General features: G+C 39.4%; 1 protein-coding gene across 1 annotated transcript in view; it reads right to left on the bottom strand.

Annotated features, from left to right (window-relative positions):
* DGKB (diacylglycerol kinase beta) overlaps positions 1-24,478 on the bottom strand; it is a 1,123,143-nt gene that overhangs the window by 957,394 nt on the left and 141,271 nt on the right. Inside the window, exon 3 of the mRNA XM_086397581.1 lies at positions 411-569. The gene's annotated coding sequence lies outside the window, so the exon portion shown is untranslated. The remainder of the gene's footprint in view (positions 1-410; positions 570-24,478) is intronic.

Here is a 24,478-nt window from a genome sequence, read left to right as displayed (position 1 = left end):
TGAAGTATTTGTTTCTAGATCTTATTTAGACTGAACAAGGTGTGAGTGTGAGGGTCAAGAGAACTGCATTAAGTGAATATGAAGAAGCAGATGGTACACCTCCTCCTGTTATATTTTATCAAAGCAATAATGATGGCTCAGAAAAGGCGAGTCCATTGAAGACAAGGAATCTGACTGGAGGATGACACCCCAAATATAAGCCACATGGACCATGGTCCTCACTTACCTCCAGAATAGAAGAGTGGTTGCTGTACCTCAGTTTGATGGCCTTCTTCTTAAGAATTATTGTCACAGACTTTTCAGGTATCTCACCCCACTGATACTGACAATCATTCTAAGCTGAAAGCACTATGGAATGATCGTACACTCCAATAAACATTGCTACTGCTGCACAATCATGGTAGAATTACCTTGTCGAAAGTGCTAGGTTCATTTTGCAGAGATGGAAGCAGGGCACTTTAGCGTTGAAGAATGTGGTTGAATGTCTAATTCATAAAGGACTGCTGTTCTGTTGGAGCAGGTGGCCTCTGGTATGGAAGCCCTGTATTTGATGCTGAGCTTGTGAAAACCTAAAATGAATAAATATTTTCCCATCAAAAAACCCCAGCAAAACAAAACCAGACACTAGCCATGCCATCATTTTGTAAGTGCTTTGTGAATTACTTGTAACTACTTGACAGTCTGAAACATGGGAGTGATTTCTGCCTATGATGATAAACTTTGGAGCACTGTCTAAGAACACAGACACAGAACACTTAACTATCTTTTACCGAGGTGTTGTGATACTGAACGAGGTACCTAACCTTTACCTGAGTTCCCCAGCTGGGCTGCTGTATTAATGTCCTGTGAGCGTTATAACAACCTACCACAAACCTGATGGCTTAAAACAATGCAAATTTATTATCTTAAAAAAGTTTTGGAGACTAGAAGTTTCAAATCAATTTAATTGGGCTAAAGTCTTGGTGTTGACATGACTCATTCTTTCTAGAGGCTCCAAGGAATTATCCATTTGTTTACCTTTTCTAGCTTCTAAAGGCTACCTGAATTCATTGGCTCATATCTCTTCCTTATATCACCTCAACCTCGTTTCCAAATTAGACATCTGCTTTCTCTTGGATCTCCTGCCTTCTTCTTACCAGACCCCTGTGATTAAAGCCCATCTGGATGATCCAACATAGTCTCTTCTTCCCAAGGTCCTTAGGTAAACCACATCTATAGGGTCTCTTTTTGTTATCAGGCATCCTTTACAAGTCCTGGGGATTAGGATGTGGATCTTTTGGAGGGTAACGTTCAGCCTATCACAGTTGCTTTACGGATTATATTAGATCATAAAGTGAAAAGTAAAGTTGCTCAGTCGTGTCTGACTCTTTGCGACCCCATGGACAGTAGCCTGCACCAAGCTCCTCCTGCACCAGGTTCCTCCATCCATAGGATTTTCTAGGCAATAGTACTGGAGTGGGTTGCCATTTCCTTCTCCAGGGAATCTTCCCGACCCAGGGATCAAACTCAGGTCTTCCACACTGTAGACAGACGCTTTACCATCTGAGCCACCAGGGAAGTCCATATTAGATCATAGACTTAGATAAGTACCTATTATAATATCTGGCACATATTAACACTCAGCACATGTTCATTTCCTTCCTTCTACCTCCTCATTCTATTTACTAGGTTGTAGGATTTGGGTTAAGACACCTGATAACTTAAGAGCCCTTGCTACCTCATCTGGAGAACTGAATATATTTATAGATAGATATATTTATAATATATCCTTTAGAAATGTAATGATGGATAAGACTGACTTAGCATCTGCTATCCTTAAGTTTTGAGATTCACATTCTATTCAAGAGAGCAGACAATAAAATCATCTTATATATGTATTATAACATCTATAGTTATATGATATTAATTAGTGCCATACAAGACTTTAATCAGGGGAGAAAAGATAATGGGGGAAGGGCAGGATCACACAGAATCTACTCTTAGTATTTATTTAGCCCTGTTAAATGTCACCTCCTTAGAAAGGACATGATTGACCGTGTGATCTATAAGAGTGTCCCTGCCCCCTCTACCTATCTTTCTCCTTTTCCTTGAATTAAATTTTAGGGCACTAATTACTATTCCAAATTGTATGTTCTTATTTTATTTACTAATTTAATGTCTCTCCTTCTAATACCATGTGAGCTTCTGAACAATGGGGGGTTCATTCATCTCGTTCATCATTACACTCATAGAAGAGTCTGACAAGAGTGGGAGCTCAGTTAATGTTTATCAAGTGAATTGAGAGGCTGTTTAAATCTCATTAAATACTACAGTCTAGGGTGTTGCAGAGTCAGACACAACTGAGCAACTAACACATTCCCATGTGGCTGTATATCATCAAAACAAACTATCCAATCAAAATATGGGCAGAAGATTTAAATAGACATTTCTCCAAAGAAGACATAGAGATGGCCAAGAAACACATGAAAAGGTGTTTAAGATCACTAATTACTGTTGTTCAGTCGCTCAGTCGTGTCCAACTCTTTGCGACCGCATGAACTGCAGCGTGACAGGCTTCCTTGTACTTGACTATCTCCCGGAGCTTGCTCAAACTCTTGTCCATTGAGTCGGTGATGTCACCCAACCATCTCGTCCTCTGTTATTCAGCTTCTCCCCCTGCCTTCATTTCCCACCATCAGGGCCTTATCTAACAAGTCTGCTTTTCTAATCAGGTGGCCAAAGTATTGGAGCTTCAGCATCTGTCCTTCTAATGAATATTCAGCTTTGATTTCCTTTAGGATTGACTAGTTTTACCTTTCAGTCCAAGGGACCCTCAAGAGTCTTTTTCAGCACCACAGTTCAAAAGCATCAACTCTTCTGTGCTCAGCCTTCTTTATGCTCCAACATTCACATCCATACAAGACTATGGGAAAAACCATAGCTTTGACTATACAGACATTTGTCGGCAAAGTAATGTCTCTGCTTTGTAATATGCTGTCTAGGTTTCTCATAGCTTTTCTTTCAAGGAGCAAGCATCTTTTAATTTCATCGCTTTTGTAGTCACTGTCCTCAGTGATTTTGGAGCCCAAGAAAATAAAGTCTGTCACTGTTTCCATGGTTTCCCCATCTATTTGCCACGAAGTGATGGGACTTGATGCCATGATCATCGGTTTTTGAATGTTGAGTTTTAAGCCAGCTTTTTCTCTCTCCTCTTTCACCTTCATCAAGACTCCTCTTTGCTTTCTGCCAAAAGGGTGGTGTCATCTGTGTAGCTGAGGTTATTGATATTTCTCCCGGCAATCTTGATTCCAGCTTGTGATTCATCCAGCTCAGCATTTCATATGATGTACTCTACAGAGAAGTTAAACAACAGGGTGACAATATACAGCCTTGACACACTCCTTTCCCAATTTGGAACCAGTCTGTTGTTCCATGCTAGGTTCTAACTATTACTTCTTGACTTTCACATAAGTTTCTCAGGAGGCAAATAAGGTGGCCTGGTATTTCCATCTCTGTAAATAATTTTCAGTTTGTTGTGATCCACACAAAGGCTTTGGCATAGTCAATGAAGCAGAAGTAGATGTTTTTCTGGAATTCTCCTGCTTTTTCTATGATCCAACGGTTGTTACAATTTGATCTCTTGTTCCTCTGCCTTTTCTAAATCTAGCTTGAACATCTGGAAGTTCTCGCTTGGTGTACTGTTGAAGCCTAGCTTGGAGGATTTTGAGCATGACCTTGCTAGCATATGAAATGAGTGCAACTGTCTGGCAGTTTGATCATTCTTTGGCATCGCCCTTCTTTTGTATTGGAATGAAACTGACCTTTTCTAGTCCTGTGGTCACTGCTGAGTTTTCCACGTTTGCTGGCATATTGAGTGCAGCACTTTCCCAGCATAATCTTTTAGGATTTGATATAGCTCAGCTGGAATTCCATCACCTCCACTATTGTTGTTCATAGTGATGCTTCCTAAGGTCCATTTGACTTCACACTCCAGGATGTCTGACTGCAAGTAAGCAATCACACCATCATGGTTACCCAGGTCATTAAGATCTTTTTTGTACAGTTCTTCTGTATATTCTTGCCACCTCTTCTCTATATCTTCTGTTTTTGTTAAGTCCATATCATTTCTGTCATTTATTATGCCTATCTTTGCATGAAATGTTCCCTTTGTATCTCTAATTTTCTTGAAGAGATCTCTAGTCTTTCTCATTCTATTCCTCTATTATTATTAGAGAAACGTAAATAAAACTACAGTGAGGTATCACCTTATACCAGTCAGAATTGCCATCATCAAAAAATCCACAAACAATAAATGCTGGAGAGAGTCTGGAGAAAGGGAACTCTCCTACACTATTGGGTATGTAAATTCATATAGCCACTATTGAAAACAGTATGGAGGTTTCTTATAAAAATAAAAATAGAGTTACTTTATGATCATGCAATCTTACTCAGGCATATATCTGGAGAAAAACATGGTCCAAGAGGATAAATGAATCCCAATATTCATTGCAACAGTGTTTATAATAACCAAGACATGGAAGCAACCTAAATGTCTATCAACAGAGGAATAGATAAAGAAATTGTGGTATATATATACAAGGGAATGTTATTCAGTCATTACAAAGAATAAAATAATGCCATTCACACCAACATGGATGGACCTAGAGACTGTCATACTGAATGAAATGTTAGAGAAAGAGAAACGTAGTATGATATTGCTTATATGTGAAATCTAAAAAAATTGATACAAATGAACTTATTTACAAAACAGAAACAGACTCACAGATTTAAAGAACTCACCCAAGGGGGGATAGTTAAGGGTGTGCGATGGACAGATACACATTGCTTTATTTAAAAGTGCTTGCTTGCAAAGTCATTTCAGTCATGTCCAACTCTGTGTGACCCCATAGACGGCAGCCCACCAGGCTCCCCCATCCCTGGGATTCTCCAGGCAAGAACACTGGAGTGGGCTGCCATTTCCTTCTCCAATGCATGAAAGTGAAAAGTGAAAGTGAAGTCACTCAGTCGTGTCCGACTCTACGCGACCCCATGGACTGCAGCCCACCAGGCTCCTCCATCCATGGGATTTTCCAGGCAAGAGTACTGGAGTGGGGTGCCATAAATAACCAATAAAACCTACCGCATTAAAAAAATGGAGAGGGAAAAGAGACACATAGATGAGATGAGATTGTTCATGTGTTGATAATTCTTGAAGCTAATTAATGGATTCATGGGGATTTATTACACTACTCCTTTCACTTTTGTGTATGTCTGAAATTTTCCACAATAAAAAAGGTTTTGAAAAAGATGTTCATCATTTACACTGATGTCCTCATTAATGAATTATTGATTAAAAATAAGAATACATGGTATTTACTGCTTATTTCAAATAATCATTATATATGTATCATAAATATAATTTTGTGTAAATAAGTACATTGGTCAATAATAAGACTCTAGGTTTAGACACATCTTTAAGTAAAATATATATATATATTCAAAAGGAAACATGTTGCTTGTCTAAAAAATCTCATTTGAGAATCCAATTTCTTTTCAGAATTGAAATTGGTAAAGTTTATCTTCATAAAATTAAAATATATGTTATCTGATCTACAAAATTTAAAAGCAGAGTTCACATACCATTTAAATATTGCTATCCTAGACATTGAAACATACTAGTTTCAACCATCTACAGTATAGTCAGTTTAGTTGTTTTGAGAGTTGGCAAATATGAGCACTCTAAAATTGCTTACAAGCTACATTTCTTGATGAGCTCAAACAACACATTTTCAGCAAAAAATACTAGCGGCTTCTTGATGGGTACCACTCAGTGTGCACAGTCTTTCTAGCATCCTTGGTTCCCTCAGGGTTGATGTGTCAGAAGGTAGTAAACAAATAGATTCTACTTGTGTGGGGAGAGGTCCTGCCAGGTGTGAGACAGCAGTGAGTGGAGGCTTCACCCAACTTCTCACTCTCCCATCACAAACTAAATATGACCACAAATGCTTTGGTACTCTTCCCATTAAGAATCAGGGTCTCATGGCCCTGCCCCTTAATTTGGGCTGGCAGATGACAACTGACAAGTAGAATTTGGCACAAGTGAAACTATGCTAGTTCTGGGCTCAGCTTTTAAGACTGTGGGCAGTTTCCACTGTGGTCTTTGGGAGCCGCATACATCCACATAAGTAGTCTAACTACCTGGTAGAGATACAGAGATATCGTACGGTGAGGCCCTAAAACTACACAGCAAAAGAAAGGAAGAGAAACCCAGCTAAACCCAGCACTCCAGCAATCCCCACCAAGAAATAAGGCATGTAACAGTCTCAGACCCTCCAGTTGGGCTCAGCTCCAACTGGATACCAACCAGTGATCCAAACCACTTCCATGGGGAGCGGGACTGTCCAGATGAGCCCTACCTGAATTTTTAACCCTCAAAGCAGGAGATATATTAAAGTGATTGCTATTTTAATTCACTAAGCTGTAGGGGAGTTTATCAGGGCAGCAGGTAACCACAACAGCTACTAAGCCAGTCATCTTGACTTTAGCAAAATTAACCTTATATGTTTGAAAACAGTCTTGGTCGAGCTGTTATGAAATTAAGCTCCAGAACAGGACACACTGTCTTTACATCACCCATGCTATCCTTCTGCAGTGCCCACAGTGCTGAATAGAGGAGAGGACTGTCTCTCACTTGCACAGTAAATCAAAACTATGCAATGTTATAACAAGCATGCAAAATCACTCATGTTCTGCTTGACAACGTCTAGGAGAAAGTGAGAAGGGCAGAAATGTCATCCTTTAAGATCACTGGCTCTAAAGCAGATCAGTTCGACTTTCCTCTTTGCAAAAGAGCAAACACTGATTGTTCAGTCAGATTCAAGACATCAGAACCATTTTCCACTACCGTATTGCTCAAATAAAATTAGTATCAGAGCTCTGTAACATCTAACATTTAAAAAATGTATTGTATTATATAGGCCTTAGCCCCATTTATGGGTTTGAGGTCTTTTCCTTTTCATAGTTTCCCAAATTCATTCCACTAGTATTTTTATGATTTCATTTTCTACCTTAAAAACTGTCAATAATTCCTATTTTGCTATTTTTCAGTTGCTCAGTCATGTCCAACTCTTTGCGACCCTATAGACTTCAGCATGCCAGGCTTCCTATCCTTCACCACCTCACGTGGCTTGCTTAAAATCATGTCCATTGAGTCAGTGATGACATCCAACCATCTCATCCCCTGTCGTCGCCTTCTCTTCCTGTCTTCAGTCTTTCCTAGCATCAGGGTTTCTTTCTAATGAGTCAGCTCTTGGCATCAAGTGGCCAAAGTACTGGAGCTTCAGCTTCAGCATCAGTCCTTCCAATGAATGAAAATGAAATGAAAGTGAAAGTCGTTCAGTCACGTCTGACTCTTTGTGACCCCATGAACTAGACAGTCCATGGAACTCTCTAGGCCAGAATACTGGAGTGGGTAGCCTTTCCCTTCTCCAGGGGATATTCCCAACCCAGGAATCGAACCAGAGTCTTCTGCATTGCAGGCAGATTCTTTACCAACTGAGCTATTAGGGAAGCAATATTCAGGATTTACTTCCTTTAGGATGGACTGGTTTGATCTCCTTGCAGTCCAAGGGACTCTCAAGAGTCTTCTCCAACAATACAGTTTGAAAGCATCAATTTTTCAGCGCTCAGCATTCTTTAAGGTCCAACTCTCACATCCATACATGTGTACTGGAAAAAATCATAGCTTTGACTACATGGAGCTTTGTTGGCAAAGTATTTCCTAACTATATGTGATATTAAAAATCAACTTCTCATTCTTGTTTTCCTGTCCTTCCTCAGTTCTAGAGTATTTTCTTCTATCTAATCTTAAAATTACTTAAAAAAAACTCTGCTGATCAGTATATCTAACTGTAGAAAATAATATTCAATTTTGAGAAGGAAAAAGTTACATTCTTATTTCGCTAAAGATAAAGCTGAGGTGAGGCTCACATCAATAGACATTATACACTATTTTAAATTCAGTTTTAAATGTTGAAGAAAATGTTTTACTTCACCTATGTTCTAGAATTTTTGCCCAGATTGAAGCCAGCATGATAGAGCTGAATAGATAAAGTGGGCTCATGTCCACTGGCGGCTTTCAGATGGTGGCTACGGGGTTTAGGTCAACTTAGAAACTGCCTGATGAGCCTTTCTTTAAAGAGTATTAACTCATATGTCACAATAATAGATTTAGATCAAAGAAAACTAGAGGTAACATTTCCCTGTGGTTAATGGTGGCTCAAATGGTAAAGAATCCACCTGCAGTGTGGGAGACCTTGGTTCAATCCCTGGGTTGGGAAGATCCCTTGGAGGAGGACAAGGCAACCCACTCCAGTATTCTTGCCTGGATAATCCCCATGGACAGAGGAGCCTGGCAGGCTACAGTCCATGGGGTCACAAAGAGTCAGACATGACTGCATGACTAAACACATACACATTGGTTAAGAGCCCATAAAGTGAAAGTGAAATCACTCAGTCGTGTCCGACTCTTTGCGACCCGTGGACTATAGCCCACAAAGCTCCTCCGTCCATGGGATTCTCCAGGCAAGAATACTGGAGTGGGAGCCCATAACCAATCAGTAAATACCCCTGCTTCTCTCACTCTACCAATCTTAACTGATAATCTGTTTTGTACAATTCATTTTAAAACCACTCAAACCAATCTCCAGTACCCTGTAAAAGCTTCTATTTCCTCAGATTGATAAAGTCCCAAGGCTGGCCTGTGGAGTGTTCTCCCTTGCTACACCAAGCTAAATAAACTTGACATTGTATGACTATAGATGTGTCCTTGGTAGCATTTGGCCAGTGGGCTTCAGAATTACCACTAACAAAACATGTAATTATGGCGTAATTACACAAAAGTCATGAAACTCACGTCTTTTTCTTTGTATAATACTGATAATACTTAACTTGTAATTTGCAGTGAGGTTTGGGCTTCCCAGGTGGCGCTAGTGGTAAGGAACTCACCTGCCAATGCAGAAGATGTAAGAAAAACGGGTTTGATCTCCAGGTTGGGAAGATCCCTGGGAGGAGGGCATGTCAACCCACTTCAGTATGGAGTCTCCACACTGGAGATTCCCATGGACAGGGGAGCCTCCGGGCTACAGTCCATGGAGTCTCAAGAGTCGGATATGACTAAAGCAACTTAGACCATGTGCTCACGTGGTGAGGTGTAGGGACAATATGGGAAAAGTATTTAGTGTTATACATACTAGATAGTAAGCACTAGTAGATAGTGGGTAATTACTGGTATATTTAAGTTGTTTTTAAAAATACAAATTGCATCTAATAGAATTGGCAGTGCTCTTGATAGAACTCCTGGTTCATTTCTTTTAAACTTAATTTTCATAGTAGCCTATGCCTGGGAATATAAATCTGCATGAACTGTCAGACAGGGACATTTTGAACAGGGATGACTAATGCTAATTTGGAAGACTGAATAGAATGTTCATAGTCTATTGGCTTTTGAAAACTAGAACTGCAACTGGATTCAATGACCTTTCAAAATTTTCTGTCCTTATTAAATCATGCATCTAGAAAAGAAAAAGTTGGTGTCCTGTACTCTTGATGTGATCAAAATTTGATCAAGATTGCTAAAAAGGAGAAAGAGGGAAGTGGTATAAGATTTTTGAGACAATGAGCAAAGTAATTTAATAAAATGATGGTAAAGTAATGAGAAGATGCAGAGACTTCCCAATTTCCTGTTAGAGTGTATGCATTTTCAAACTATAATTAATTAGAGAGGAGGCCAATGCCAAGGTCAGTGCCCTAGGTGGTAGACTCCGAGACTGACATTTGTTTGCATGTGGTATATTGAATAGTACCCTTCAGAAAAACACCAGAAAGAGAGGTAAGGAGGCAGGATTGGGCAGAAGGAAAAGTCTGACTCTGAAAGGGTGACCACAGAGGACTGATCTGATTCCCTGGGGAGTTCTGGGGTTGGCATTCTACCTAAGAAACTTCCCAAATTGAGGCAAAGGGGCTCAGGTTTTGTTCCCTTTTACTCTTCCACCTGTTCTGGAGAGAAGGTTCCCTTTGGCTGAAGACAATTTTGGGGGAGGGTTGTGAGCCAGGAATTCCCCCATCTGCAGAAGAAACTTGTGCATTACTTCTAAACAGGTGGTCTATCTGGTATACCTCAACATCCACTACAGTAGAGGCAGGAAGAAGCTGCAAATTTATCAACTTTTGTGTTTTAGGACATATTATCTGATTATCTTCTATTTGTCTTTCGAAGAAATAAATATTAATTTAAGATTCATTAAGGAAACAAGTTTGATTAAGTCTATATTATCAAATCCAATAATGAGACATTCTTAAAGTAACCACCCCCTCACCCTTTTAGCACATAGATTGTTGTACTGCTGTTTGACAATTATTTTCACCTCATTCTCTTTTTTTTAAGATTTTTTTTGACATGGACCATTTTTAAAGTCTTTATTGAATTAGTTTCAATATTGCTTCTGTTTTATTTTTTGCTTTTTGGGCCACAAAGCATATGGAATCTTAACTCCCCGAAAAGGGATTGAACCCACATCCCCTACATTGGAAGGCAAAGTCTTAACCATGGGACCACCAGGGAAACCCCCCACTTTTATTCTTTGAAATATTAAACTAGGCTTATGTGTGGTGGAGATGACTGTCTTCAGAATTGGGTTGCTCACACCTTTGTTCCTTAATCACATTTTTGGTGGGTCTCTACTTATTATTTTGTCAATGGCATAATATTGAATTCTAATTTTGCTTTTCCTCTTACACAAAATTGATGGAGGGCTGCATGAGACAAAATGATTTGCCAAGTGCAGCCACTGAGCATTTAATCATTAGTGCCTGGGAGAAAGAAGTGGCTTCAGAGTGTTGGTGTGAGACATACATCATGTATCAATTTATGAGCTGAAACTTGCCCCAAACACATTTACTTAGTTTCTATATGAGACTGTTTCCATTTGATTAGTTTATTTACACAGTGATGTAAAGTAATACAATCATTTGTGATATTTGTATCTGGTTTTGTTTTTCCTTCATTGTTTCTGAATGTCACCTCAATGCTGACCTGTGCTAATCTATTTCCCGTGGCAGTTCCCAGATCCATAATATGTCTAGTACTTCACCGAGCAAACAGAACAGTTAATAAATTATTTTCAAGTGTGAATCACATGACCAAGAATCAACTTATTTTAAAATAAGAAACATGAGTTAATAATGTGGTCCATCACGTTTAGATTTTTTTTTTTCCTTCTTTCAGGCACTAGCGTCTGTATACTGAAGACCTGATGAGAAGAGTTGACTCACTGGAAAAGACCCTGATGCTGGGAAAGATTGAGCACAAAAGGAGAAAGGGGCAGCAGAGGATGAGATAATTAGATAGCATCACCAACTCCAATCGGACATGAATTTGAGCAAACTCTGGGAGAAAGTGAAGGACAGGGAAGCTTGGTGTGCTGCAATTCACGAGATCACAAAGAGTCGGACATGGTGACTGAACAACAACAAATATTTATGAGGAACGCTAAATAGGTAAAGAAAAATGCTTCCCTGCAAATATTTAAAGTAGATTTTCTAAGATAAAACACTCCCTAGTAAGACAGTAGAACAGGGACATACTTGAAGACAGAGAGAATAAAATATGAGGCTAACATTCAGCTAAGAATGATGGCTTGTTCTGCTTGAGATGACTGATATGCTCTTAGCATGTAACCTATGCTTCATTCTGCCCTGGGCACTGCCATTATTTTATTCTGTCCCTTAGAGTCTTTAAATTTACTGTGGAAATTTCAAAGACCACTATAACTTATTGGTAGGGATACTGTTGTTCATTTCCCATTCTCTACTGAGACTCTCAAAATCTCTCAATGAGCACTTTATTGTATGATCTCACTGAGCCTAATACATCCTGATGAGTAATCAGCAGTACCTGTGGAACACCTTTGTCATCTTTTGTAAATCTCTGAAGGGTGAAATCACACTAGAAATGAGAAGAATGTCCCCATAAGTGGTGTGTGCTATATTGGAATGCATAAGACTCTGATTGTAAAATGAATTACCTTTGCTCATCCTCTTTCAGATAAACAGAGGTAAATAGATTTTCTTTTCTGTCACGCTCTGTTTTGAGTGTGCTGTTCGGATCTGTCAGTCAGAAGTTAAAGATAATAGAAGTAAATTGATATGTCTTGGGAACTTCTCTGATTCGATATGTTTGATGAATAAAAAGATGTGATGATTAAAATTTTCAAGTTAAGTAAAAGCTATTTATCTTCTCATTCTCTATAATGTGCATGTAGTATGTTGAAAATGTACAACAAATTTGGTTGCTATTATTAAAACTGAGAATTAGTGTTTTAAACGTTAGGATCTCAGCATGCTCTTTTAGAGGTGAGAATAACAGGATACATCATGTCACTAGAATCTTTAGAAAACCTCAAGAGGCATCCAATTTACTCAGGAGGCCTCAGCTCAGACAAGGTAAGTAAGCTGCTTGAGTCCATAATACATCACAGGGCCGGAGCTTAAACTTTTGATTCCCAATGCAGTTTCTTTACTCTTAACCACAGTACCTCAATTTATTGAAATGTACACGGTTCACTGGCCCACATGAAAGATCCTTGTTGATGAAAAATTAATTAAAAATTTCAGCTTATATAGCAATGCTGAGAGCTAAAGAAGGAAAAATGGTAGGTAGTAGTCAATAATTGGATTTAAACACACGGAGCAGCAAGATCTGTTTAAGAATTACATTTCTAAACAACTGCTGACAGTCTCACACTCTAGCTTCTTCAAAGATAGTTTACTTGACATGGAGAAAGTGAACATGAAATAGACTATTGCAATGTTTCACAGGCCTAAGGACTTTGTTTGCGGTTCTATCGCTCATACATAAAATAGTGTTTGCACATAGTATACTGATAGAATGAAAGATTTAATAGTTTGTAAGCAGCCAACCTATGGAATGATTTATAAAAAATAGTTCCTTAGCAAATATGTGATTAGATCCTTGAGCAGGAGGATAAAACAACTCTACTATTTTGAGATTACTCATTGAAGGCTGATTGTGATCATAAAATACATCCTTTTGTTCAGAAAGTTTAACTCTTTGATTGATGTTTCATAAATAAATATTATAAAACTAAGTTAATAAACTGTGCAAACTGGAGAATCTATCAATGAATATGGAATGATTTCTTTTCATCTCTTACTCAGAAACAGTACAAAACTAATGCCTCTGATTTTAACTCAACATTTCTTCTTTATGGTTTATAATTAGGCTAAAGAGGCCACCAGGAAAGTCCTTCTTGGACTTGCAATTTATTCAAACCAAAACATATTATTGATGTTACCTTATTTGTAAATAGTTATTTCTGAGGCTTAAAATTCTGACCTTTAGAAATGTCTACAATTTATGGACTGGTAATGCTTTAAAATAATTTACTTTCATTTCTGAAATATTTCCCAAACTCATTTTGACAGGAAGCCATTTGATCATCTTCTGTGTGACATTTTTACCATTAGCTTCAATTACATTTGAAGAGCGAGTTGTCTGCCTCATCAGTTAACAGGCACAAAGAATTACAGAATGTGGAGCTGAGGTGGACCTCAGATAACCTGGTACAGTCATTTTGCTTTTGCAAATGAAACAGAAGGAGATCCAGAAGGAAGATGTGATCTGCCTGAGGTAACAAAGTGAGATGTTATCAGCAACGATAGACAGGCAGAAGCCCAGCCCATTTTGCTGCAGGAGACTCCATTGCTACAGAAACATGGTCCTTAGAAAGCCATGGAATGTTTTTCCTCTAGATTTAACCCATTTTTGACAATTTACAGGTAGCACTGTGCCACTAAGTGTCATCTAACCATAATCAAGAAAGCATGAAACCCTATTTTCTCTAATCAAAGTATATACTCTGTAGTTTTCTCTGGCTCCTCTTTCTTTCAGGTACTACATTCATCCTGTCACCGCCTCCTTTGGGGCTACTTTTTTTGTCTACCCTGAATTCATTTTCTTTCAAGATTCACCCACCTTGATCCAAATAGCAGTTGGCATCCAATCTGTCTATTGCATTAGTCCTCCTCTAGCTGGCCTCCCCACTTCTAATCCTACCTCCCTATGTCTAGTATCTAAAACAAGGGAAGTCTCGAGGGTTGTACAAGAAACACGAGGGTTTCTCTGATTCTCCATCTTTCTCTGAATCTAAACCAAAGTCCCTACTGTAACCTCCAGGCTCCATGTTAATATTCCCTGAAAATTTAAGTTAAAGAGAGATCCATATTTCTCTCTCTTTCTCTGTGTGTGTGTGTTTATACACATGCACAGATCAACAGTTGCCAAGATCTACAAGTCTCAATAGAACAGCTGGGGCATATAACCAAATTCACTGCCTACAAGAGAAGTACCATGGAGTACTTTTTCCTGGTGTTTAAGAGTCATAGCCTGAATACAGATAAAGGAAAGTTTTAGATCCTAGGTGGCCAGGAATAGGTATTCAAGCCAGTGAACTGATATGGGTCTATTCTGAACTAACTGTTATTTACTTCTCAATCCTGTGTCTCCAACGAGGGCAGCAGGTTTTTCCAGGAGATTAAATCATTTAATATCCCATTTAAGAATGCTATCTAAAATTAAGGGTGAAAACAACCTACAAAATGGTAGAAAACATTTGCAAATCAAATATCTGATAGGGGTTAATACCCAAAATATATATAAAGAATTCACACAGTTCAATAGAAAAAAAAAAGAAAACAAACAAAAATGATTCACAACTGGGCAGAGGAACTGAATAGACATTTTCCAAAGAAGACACACAAATAGCCAACAGTATATGTAAAGGTACTCAACATCACTAATCATCAGGAAAATGCAAATTAAAACCACACTGAGATATCACTTCACTACTGTTAGGATAACTGTCATCTAAAAGATAAGAAATAACAAGTGCTAGCAAGGATGTGGAAAAAACGGAACACTTGTGCACTGTAGGTGGAAATGTAAGTTCGTTCAGTCATTATGGGAAACATTACGGAGGCATCTCAAAAATTAAAAATAAAATTATCATATGATCCAGCAATCCCACTTCCGGGCATATAGCCTAAGGCAGTGTAATCAGACTCTTGAAGAGCTACCTGTATTCCTATGCTCACTGCAGCAGTATTTACAGTAGCCAAGATATGAAAACAATCTAAGTGTAAGTGTCTGTCAATGGATGAATTAAGATGATGTCACACACACACACACACACACACATATATAATGAAATATTATCCAGCCATGAAAAGGACATCCTTACATTTGTGACAAATGACTAGAACTTTAGGGCAGTAAGTGAAATAAGTCACATAGGAAGACAAATATTATATGATAGCATTTATATATGAAATATGAAACAGCTGAACTCACAGCGGCTGGGCATGGGAAAGAAGAGATGTTGGTCAAAGAGTATAAACATCCAGTTATGAGGAGGCTCTAGGGATCTAAAGTACAATATGGTGATTATAGTTAATAATACTGAATTAAGTACTTCAAAGTTGCTAAGAGAGTAGATCTTAAATATTTTCATCATGCATGTGTGCATGCTAAGTCACTTCAATCATGTCTGACTCTTTGTGACCCTATGGACTGTCACCCTCCAGGCTCTGTCCATAGGATTCTCCAGGCAAGAATATTAGATGACATAATGCAGGTATTAGCTAACGTGATGGTGATGATCATTACGCAATACATCAGTGTATTATTTTTATCTCAATTATATCTCAATAAATCTGGAGAAGTTAAATGGGCAGTCTTTTTTTCCCATAAAACAGCCTCTGGAGGGAAAAACCAGTTGAAAAATGTGAGGCCAGATTTGGGTTGTATCACTCATGTTAGCTAAGACTTAGCACACTTATGGGGAGGCTGGGCAGGGATACAAAGCATTCTATAAAGTCTCTCACTTCTTTCCTGTCATTTCTACATATCTGTATGTGCTATATATGTGACTAACACAGAGAAAACTACAGTGAAGCCTTAAAGTAGAAGATGCAAATGATAAATAGAGGTGCAAATCAGGGCAAAGTTGCTGTGGGGAACTCATTCCCACAATATTTAACAATTATGCGTGTCTTCGGTTTAAGTGTTTCTATTTCTAGTTGAATTCTATTTTAGTGTCAATACTCCCTCAGAAAAGCACTGCACAACTAAAATGTTATCTGAATGTCTTTATCCAGACCTTTCTTCTTCATCAAGAAAGAAGAAAGTATCCAAAACATGGGGGTAGGGAGGTACTGGATGAGTGGGATGAGAACCGCAAGGAGAGTGGGTAGTTTGGAAAGGAGGTAGCTATTATTTGACCTACAGTACACGTCTGTATACTGAGGTTGAGAAGCTATCCTGCCAGTTGGCTACGTGGAAGTCTAGACATGCACTTATCTATTTGTTGCTGTTAGTCGCTAAGACCTGACCCCGTGACTGTAGTCTGCCAGGATCCATTGTGCATGAGATTTCCCAGGCAAGAATACTGGAGTGGGTTGCCATGCCCTCCCTCCAGGGGATCTTCCTGACCCAAGGATAGAACCTGTGTCTCCTGCAGTAGCAGGCGGATTCTTTATCACTGTGCCACCTGACTCCAGAACTACATGATGATTCGCTAGACCAAAGTTGACCTGAGGTTATGTTTAATGTTATCAAGCTGCCTACCTTTCCTTTGCTCTTTCTCGTCTATAGGAATAATGTTCAAATACAATGTTATAAACAAATCACAGCAGATAACTGTGAAAGTGAAAGGCAGTATGGCCTGGTAGCTTATAGCACTAAGTAATCTTGGGCAAGTTGTCTCTGTTCCTCAGTTCCCCCATCGACAAAAATGAGACAAAAATACTTACATTCCAGGGTGGTTGTGAGAATCAAATGAGGGCTTAGAATACTGCCTGGCATGCAGAAAACATTCAGGGAAGGTTTTGCTATTATTGGAGTTATTGGCTTCATTTCGAATCTACATCTTGCTTTTTTTTCCAACTGATCAGAATGTCTTCAGTTTTAAAGGAATTTTACTTTGGGAGTAATTTTGTATTTAAAAATATTACATATTTGCTTAATAAAAGGCAAAACTGTTTAAATCAGAAAATTAAAGTGCCTTCGTTCTTCCTCAATACCACTTCTCACTCAGATATTACTGCTTATATGCATATATAATGGCTTCACTGGTGGCTCAGAGGTTAAAGCCTCTGCCTGCAATTGGGAGACCCAGGTTCGATCCTGAGTCGGGAAGAACCCCTGGAGAAAGAAATGGCAACCCACTCCAGTATTCTCGCCTGGAGAACCCATGGACGGAGAAGGCTGATAGGCTACAGTCCACGGGGTCGCAGAGTCGGACACGACTGAGCGACTTCACTTTCACTTTCATAATATATACAACTTTTTAAGTCATTCCCATTTCTTTTCCTGAGTTGTGACTTTGCTCTTCACAATTTCCAGCTATCAGTGCCCATGAAAATGAACTCCAAACGTTGCTCCTTTTATAACAAACTAGCTAGTGGCAGATTTAAATGTGTAAAGATGCACTTGGAGCAGATAGTGAAGTGCCTGGCGCACTGCTCTGCAGCTGCAAACTCCCTTGTCGTGAAGAAAAGAAAGGTGTTTTTCATGCCAGCCGAGGATCACAAAAAGGGGTAAAATAACGCCAGATTGTGAACCCACCACTGAAAATCTCATCTGCAAACCCTAGGTCCTCACTCTCCGCATCCATTTTGCCCTTCCTCCACCCTCAAACACGTGCTAACCCAGGTGCAACCTGATTAAACTCAATTCCAAGGGCAGAGGCAGTAAGTGAGAAGTGGGGGGTAGGGGGAGTGGGTGGCAACCGGGGTTGTTGGGATGGAGAGGGGGTGGGAAAGGAGGAGGCTGTCTGGGTTGCCTTGGCAATACACAGAAGAAAGTCAAGAGGGAGGGATTTATCTGCCGATGCTAATTGCTTTTGCTAATTGCATCTATTGTGCTGACCTGCCCACTTCCCCAGTGCTTCTTTCTGAGTCATGAAGCCTCTTTCCCAGAGCTTCCCTAAGCAAAGTGTCTTCTTCCCGTCTATGTCGTCCCTTTTCCCGGCCCCAAGCTGGGTAATCAGAGTGCTACCTTTGGCAACGCGCTGGGGAAGGTTCTGTTGACTCTGCAAGGTTTTAGAAAGCTTGCAGGAAAACACTTCCCTGCTGGAGTGTGCTGGGAACTCCAGCAAAGCAGTTGCTTTGCTGCTCAACCGAAGCATGGATTTACAACTAAAAAAAGCAGCTGGGAAAAAAAAAAAAAAAAAAAAAAAACACAGAGAGAAAATAAATCTGAAAGAAACTTCCCACAGTAAAATGCAGGCTGCAAATGATTCTCCGGGGTGGGGGGCTGGGGGGAATACTGAGCAGTTCCCTCTGGAATCGAGTGTACCTTCAGTTGGAAAGTTGCCTAGACAGGGCTTTGAGACGTGTTCGCTTGCTCCCCCTTGTGGGAGTTCCATTTAATTACAACAAGAATCTGAGCAGTTAAGCACATCTGAATACATCAATAGCTACTTGTGAATAATGCTTTCTTATGCCTCCTCATCACTGAATGGAAGTATTAGCTTCCATCACTTCGTGCAGGTGGTAAAAATCACCAGAACATGACAAAGCATGAAGTTTCAATGGATATGTGAACACAGTCAAAGTCAGTCAATATATTTAAATATTTCAAAAGTAATACATATATGATCATGGCTACCCAGATTGTGCTAGTGATAAAGAACTGCCTGCCAGGGCAGAAACATGAGATGTGGTTTCAGTTCCCTGGGTTGGGAAGATCCCCTAGAGGAAGGCATGGCAACCCACTCCAGTATTCTTGCCTGGAAGATCCCATGGACAGAGGAACCTGGCAGGCTACATACAGTCCATAGGGTTACACAAAGTCGGATGCTACCTATGCATTTTAGCATGCATACACATATAAGATCTAGGTTAAAATAAGTTGTTTTTCGTTTCTAGACATATTCACTTTTCCCTTTGATCTTTATTTACAAGCAGAGCCTAAGAATTGGCAAGGTCTTTCCTCAGTCTATTTTTGTTTCCCTTAATTATTTTTATCTCCCTTGATTTAAACATTTGCCCTCCCAGGTCGTTCCATCTCTATTAATTTTCTAAGAGTACGATTTTGCTATTTTGTTCCAACTCCTGCATTTTAACAGCAGACCTCCTCTGAATTCTCACCTGGTGTTTCTGTATTTCTCAGGCACTGAGGCTCTTCACTGCTCAGAGCTCAATCGGCTCTTGCAAGGATATAAAAGGCAGGTCAGGCCTTCTCTAGGCTGTTCGGTGTCTATCATCCTGTTTTGCATTTGGTCATAAAGTATGGCAGATTTATCTGAGTGGAAAATTTCTTCTATGGAAAAGTTTAGTCACTGTACACGTTGAAAAAACACTGCCTGCTGAAGAGCAGACACCATTCCATTCTGAGTCCTTGGTCTCACACCAGTGTTTTTCCCTTTTATAAACCTATGACATTTCTTGCAATCATCAGCAATGATATGGGGAAAAGGAGAAAGAAGGAGGCTTTGGCTGGGATCCCTGATCATTTTGATGGATTTGCTATACTTATATCTGAAACAACCCAATCCAGTGTTCTTGCCTGGAGAATCCCAGGGACGGGGGAGCCTGGTGGGCTGCCATCTCTGGGGTCGCACAGAGTCAGACACGACTGAAGCGACTTAGCAGCAGCAGCAGGCACATTGCTGGCTGTGCGATCCTGAGACCGCGTTCATTAGTTTGCCTTTGTATGGTGTCACAATGGATAACAATAGCAGGTGGTTTGTCATGCTGAAATTGTTAAGGGGAGCAGAATTATCACCCCAAACTATGCCTTCTTGAAATAAAGGTTATTCTAGCCTGATTCTTTTTAAGAAACAGCAGACATAGGAAAAGCTCTGAAAAATGTGTGGAAATTACCCTTTCGTAAGAGAACTTTACATTTATAAGAGAAATCTCTAAATCTGCAGCAATTCTTATCAATGAAAAAGGCAGTGACCTAAACCTACTTAACTACCATTCCCTTCATAGCCTTGTTTGCTGTGCTTTTCCCGGTTACCTCCCATAACTGGCCTCCCCACTCCCAATATCTTTCCTTTGTCTTTAGCTGGAGAAAGTATTTAACATGCTGGTTCTGGCCGTTCTGAACACTCACTTTTCCCAGTTATTTCCCATGTGTAGAGGAGATGAAGATGTTATAAATTTTTGTTTTTCTCCTGTTGAACTTTTATTATGGAGGAGGTGTTCCAACCATGAACTTAGAAGCATAGATGGAAAATTATTCTTCCTACACTCCAATTGCCATTTTGCATGAGATTTTAACACAGGGTCTGAATCTGCCTGGATGCGATGTTTGTTTTCTTACTGACACAAAATTTGGTGGGTGGGGAATACCTCAATGGTATTCCAAGCTTGGGAAATGGATGAGACATGTTCTCCCAACCACATCAAAGCCTCAGTTAAAAGAAAAGTAACGTGATTTTGAGAAAAGTGTGAAACAGTCACTAAATCTGTATCTCACTCAGGGTTTCATGAATTTGTGCTTGACTCCTAAGAGGGATGAGTATAAATTTTAAAAGTATCAGGAAATAAATAATTTCGTCTCTAAAAAAATCTGCAGAGGACTGGAATACAAGATGCTATTGTTGTTACAAGGTGTAATTCAGGAAAGAGTGAGGAGTCTTGTCTCTTTCTCTGTATATTATTCAATGGAGGGAGTCCACACAGAATGTTTTAAGCACTCAGCACTTTGAGAGCAGCAGCAGCACATATGGTGGCAGAGACCAGCAATGGTACCTGGTAAGTTGCTTCAGTCATATCTTGACTCTTTGTGACCCCATGGACTGTAGCCCACCAGGCTACTCTGTGCATGGGATTTCCCAGGCAAGAATACTGGAGTGGGTTGCTAATCCCTTCTGCAGGAGATCCTCCTGACACAGAGATCGAACCTGTATCTCTTACATCTCCTGCGCTGGTAGGCACGTTCTTTCTCAGGTACTTTTTACCACCTGGGAAGCAATGGTGCCTGAAAGGAAAAAACGGAATTTGACTTGCTGAGAGCTTGGAGCACAGTGGCAGAATCCCTTCACACAGGTCCTTTAGTGGCAAATTATCCATAGAGGAGAGGGAACAGCAGACTTATGGTAACTGACAGGAGTGGTTCAGGAGCACATGTGCAAATCCCTTAAGATCTCCCAAAAATAATGGAGGAAGACTGTTTTAGGGATATTTATAAAAATATAAATATAAATTTACTTATATTAAACTAATATAAATATATATACTGATTTATATTAGTAATATAAATTACTAATATAGGATGGCATGTTAACTAACTTCTGTTAATGGTAATTAATTTGTACACCCCAGGGAACTGGAATAGCAGAAAAGTGAGTTCCCTATTTTCAAATATAAAGTAACAAATGGTTGTTAATGAACATTTATGTCGTTTCGCCTCTGTTCCAGGAAGCTTGTAATGTTGCAGTAAACAAGACAGACTTGGTCCTTACAGATGGTAAACAAATTTTAACAGAAAATAGGTTAATTATAAGTGGGGTAAGGGATATAAATAAAAAGGAATAAAAAAATATATTGGGGGGAAACCAATGCAGGTCTCAAGGGCCTCCCTCGTGGCTCAGATGGTAAAGTATCTGCCTGCAATGCCAGAGTCCTGGGTTCAATCCTGAGTTAGGAAGATCCCCTGGAGAAGGAAGTGGCTACCCACTCCAGTACTCTTGCCTGGAGAATTCCATGGGGAGAGGAGCCTGGCGGACTACAGTTCAAGGGGTCACAAAGAGTCAAACATGACTGAGTGACTAATACCCACAATACAGGTCTCAGGTGGTGGGATGTGAGGTGGGTAGGAGAAACTTCATTGGGAATCAATATTCAGTTGTGATTTGAAGGAAGAACAGAAAAAAAGTCCAGATAACTGAAAGGAGTCTGAGCTGAAGGATCACTCTGGGCAGAAGATTGACACCTGTGATGATGCCAAAGGAAGGAATTATGCAGTTCATAGAGAATGGGAAATGTTGGTGCTGACTGCAGTCATTAACGTAGGCAGGTCCAGAGAACATCAGCCATGTTAAAAATTAGAGGCTTTTTGTAAAATAGTGATGTCTTCATACTAAATATGTATAAGTATTCAAACCATTTATTCCCTCAAATATTTATTATGAAATACCATTTGCCAGGCTAGATCCAGGCTAGACCCTACATGGAAAAAATGACTCACTGTTTACCATGTAATCCTGTTATTTTTAAAATAGAGAATAAAGCGTTGTAAAAATATACGAACTAACACACTGTGAATCAATTATACTTCAAAATAAAATTTTAAAAATTAAAAAAACTTTTAAAAACTAAATAACATAAACTAATTAATTAAAACTAATACAATGGTACATGCCAATTTATAGCTCATTAGAAAAAAAGACAAATATAGGATAATTTATGATTTGAGAATTTTCAGGAATTTTCTGGGCGAACAAGAAGATGAGATTTCTCCTTTAACCAGAGTTTACATTTGAGGAGGGAAGTTATAACTAGTAAAAACTATGCAATCAAATTAATAGTTTATTAATGGAGACAATAAATCAGGTGATGTGATAGAAACTGAGTAGAAAGGGCTTCATTAGATAAGATGGTCTTGAAATGCCTCTTTGAGAAGACACTTGGGCCAAGACCTGAAACTGAGAAGAAGTCAACTATTCAAAGCTCCAGGAGAAAAGCAACCACCACAATCTTGAGACGGACAAGAGCCTGTCCTCTTCAATGACACTGGGAAGATTAATGTAGCTTAAAAACAGTGAGCGAGGGAGTGGGATTATAAAAAGGCAGGCCATGGAAAAGATTATGGCTTTTATTCCAGTTGGAGTGGGAAGTCACCGAAAGGTTCTAGTGAAAGAATAATGTTGCTGCTGTTCTTGTTGAGGTCATCTAGTACTTCTCCAGCGCTAATAGAGTAAGGATGAAAAGGGAAAAGAACAGAAGCAGAGAGACAACATAAAGCCTATCACATTGGTCTAGGAAAGTGAAATCGAGCAAAAAGTAAGACCGATGGTGAAGATGGAGAGAAGCACATGTGTTCTAGCTAAATTCTGGAGATTAGGAATGGCATTACTTATTGATGTATTGGGTTACAGGAAGGAATAGAAAGAAGATGATGAAGATAGATGGCTAAACTGATAATGATGCCATTTCCAGAGATAGGAAAATTTAGGGGGACATAGTAAGAGCTCTGATTGGACATGTTAAGCAGGATGACTCTTAGGCATTTGAAGAAGGTGTCTTAGGAGTAGCTGGATATAAATCTAAAGCTCAGGAAGATGATAGTCAAGAGTCAATAAATTTATGGACCAGTGGTCCATGGGCAAAATTTGATCCAAAGATATGTTTTATTGATCTATATATAATTTTATTTTGTTTGAAAATGGTCATCAACATTTAAAAATCAAGGGAATTCGCATAAAATTGGATCTGGTAATAATAGCTCTGCATTCTCACAAGACTCCAGTGACCTGGAGCCGAGTAATGCCTGTGTCTCTCCTATAAGGCTTTTGTCCTTCCATTTGCCGCACTCCCCACCACTCCCCATTGTCTCTTACACAATGAGTCTGAGTGTCAGTTTTCACTAATAAAATTTTTATAGTAGAAAAGTATTTATATTATACAAAAGCATTTACATTTACTCATGTCTGAACCACCCAGGGAGAAAACAGATAATCCCGAAGACCCTGTTTTATTTGCATCGAGCCTGCACTTACTGAAGTGCCTCACAGGAAACAGTTCCTGTGTTCACAGTACTGAAGGCTGTGATCCCCTCACACAGATCAGATCCCACAGCATGCAAGAGAATGGGAATGGAGGCACATGGAAGAAGAGGGCCCCATCACAGAGTTCAAGGTCCTGCCACTTGCAAATGATGTGACTCTTCCTTTCAGTCCTATCAGGAAGGGAACCAGCGGAAGATGAGAAGAGAATGCCAGAGAAAGCAGACATCAAGAAGGCAAGGGGAAAAAATAGCAGAGGAGGAGCAGTATTGGGATTTCCCCAGAATGAATGGAAAAGGACGAAGTCTCTCTCTTTCTCTCTCTCTCTCACACACACACCACACACAGTAAATGGTCCCTCAGTGTCTACCTGAGATTACTGAAGGAGAGTCACAGTATGACTTTGTCATGGTTACTAAGATCATTGTAGAGCTCGTGTTATTATAGCGGTGAGTACTAATAAAATTTACGACAGTTTTAGAAAAATAAATCTTCTCCTTTCTGACATAATGAAGGAATGTGGTGTTCTGGTTAGTCAACTATCCTAAGGAATAAAAAGGGCATTTCACCCACATTGATACATCATATATATACCACAGATGTATTTCCACACTGCAAAGTTATAAAAATGATGACTAGTCTTATGCAGAGGAGGTGGCTGCCTCCATCGTATTCATGTCTTAAAA

The sequence above is a fragment of the Bos grunniens genome, chromosome 4, assembly GCF_055505025.1.
Source record: "Bos grunniens cultivar Pamir isolate PY7600 chromosome 4, Bosgru_T2T1.0, whole genome shotgun sequence".
NCBI classification, from domain to species: Eukaryota; Metazoa; Chordata; class Mammalia; order Artiodactyla; family Bovidae; genus Bos; species Bos grunniens.
Note: the sequence above shows the minus strand (reverse complement) of the source record. Positions and strands in the feature narration are given on the sequence as shown.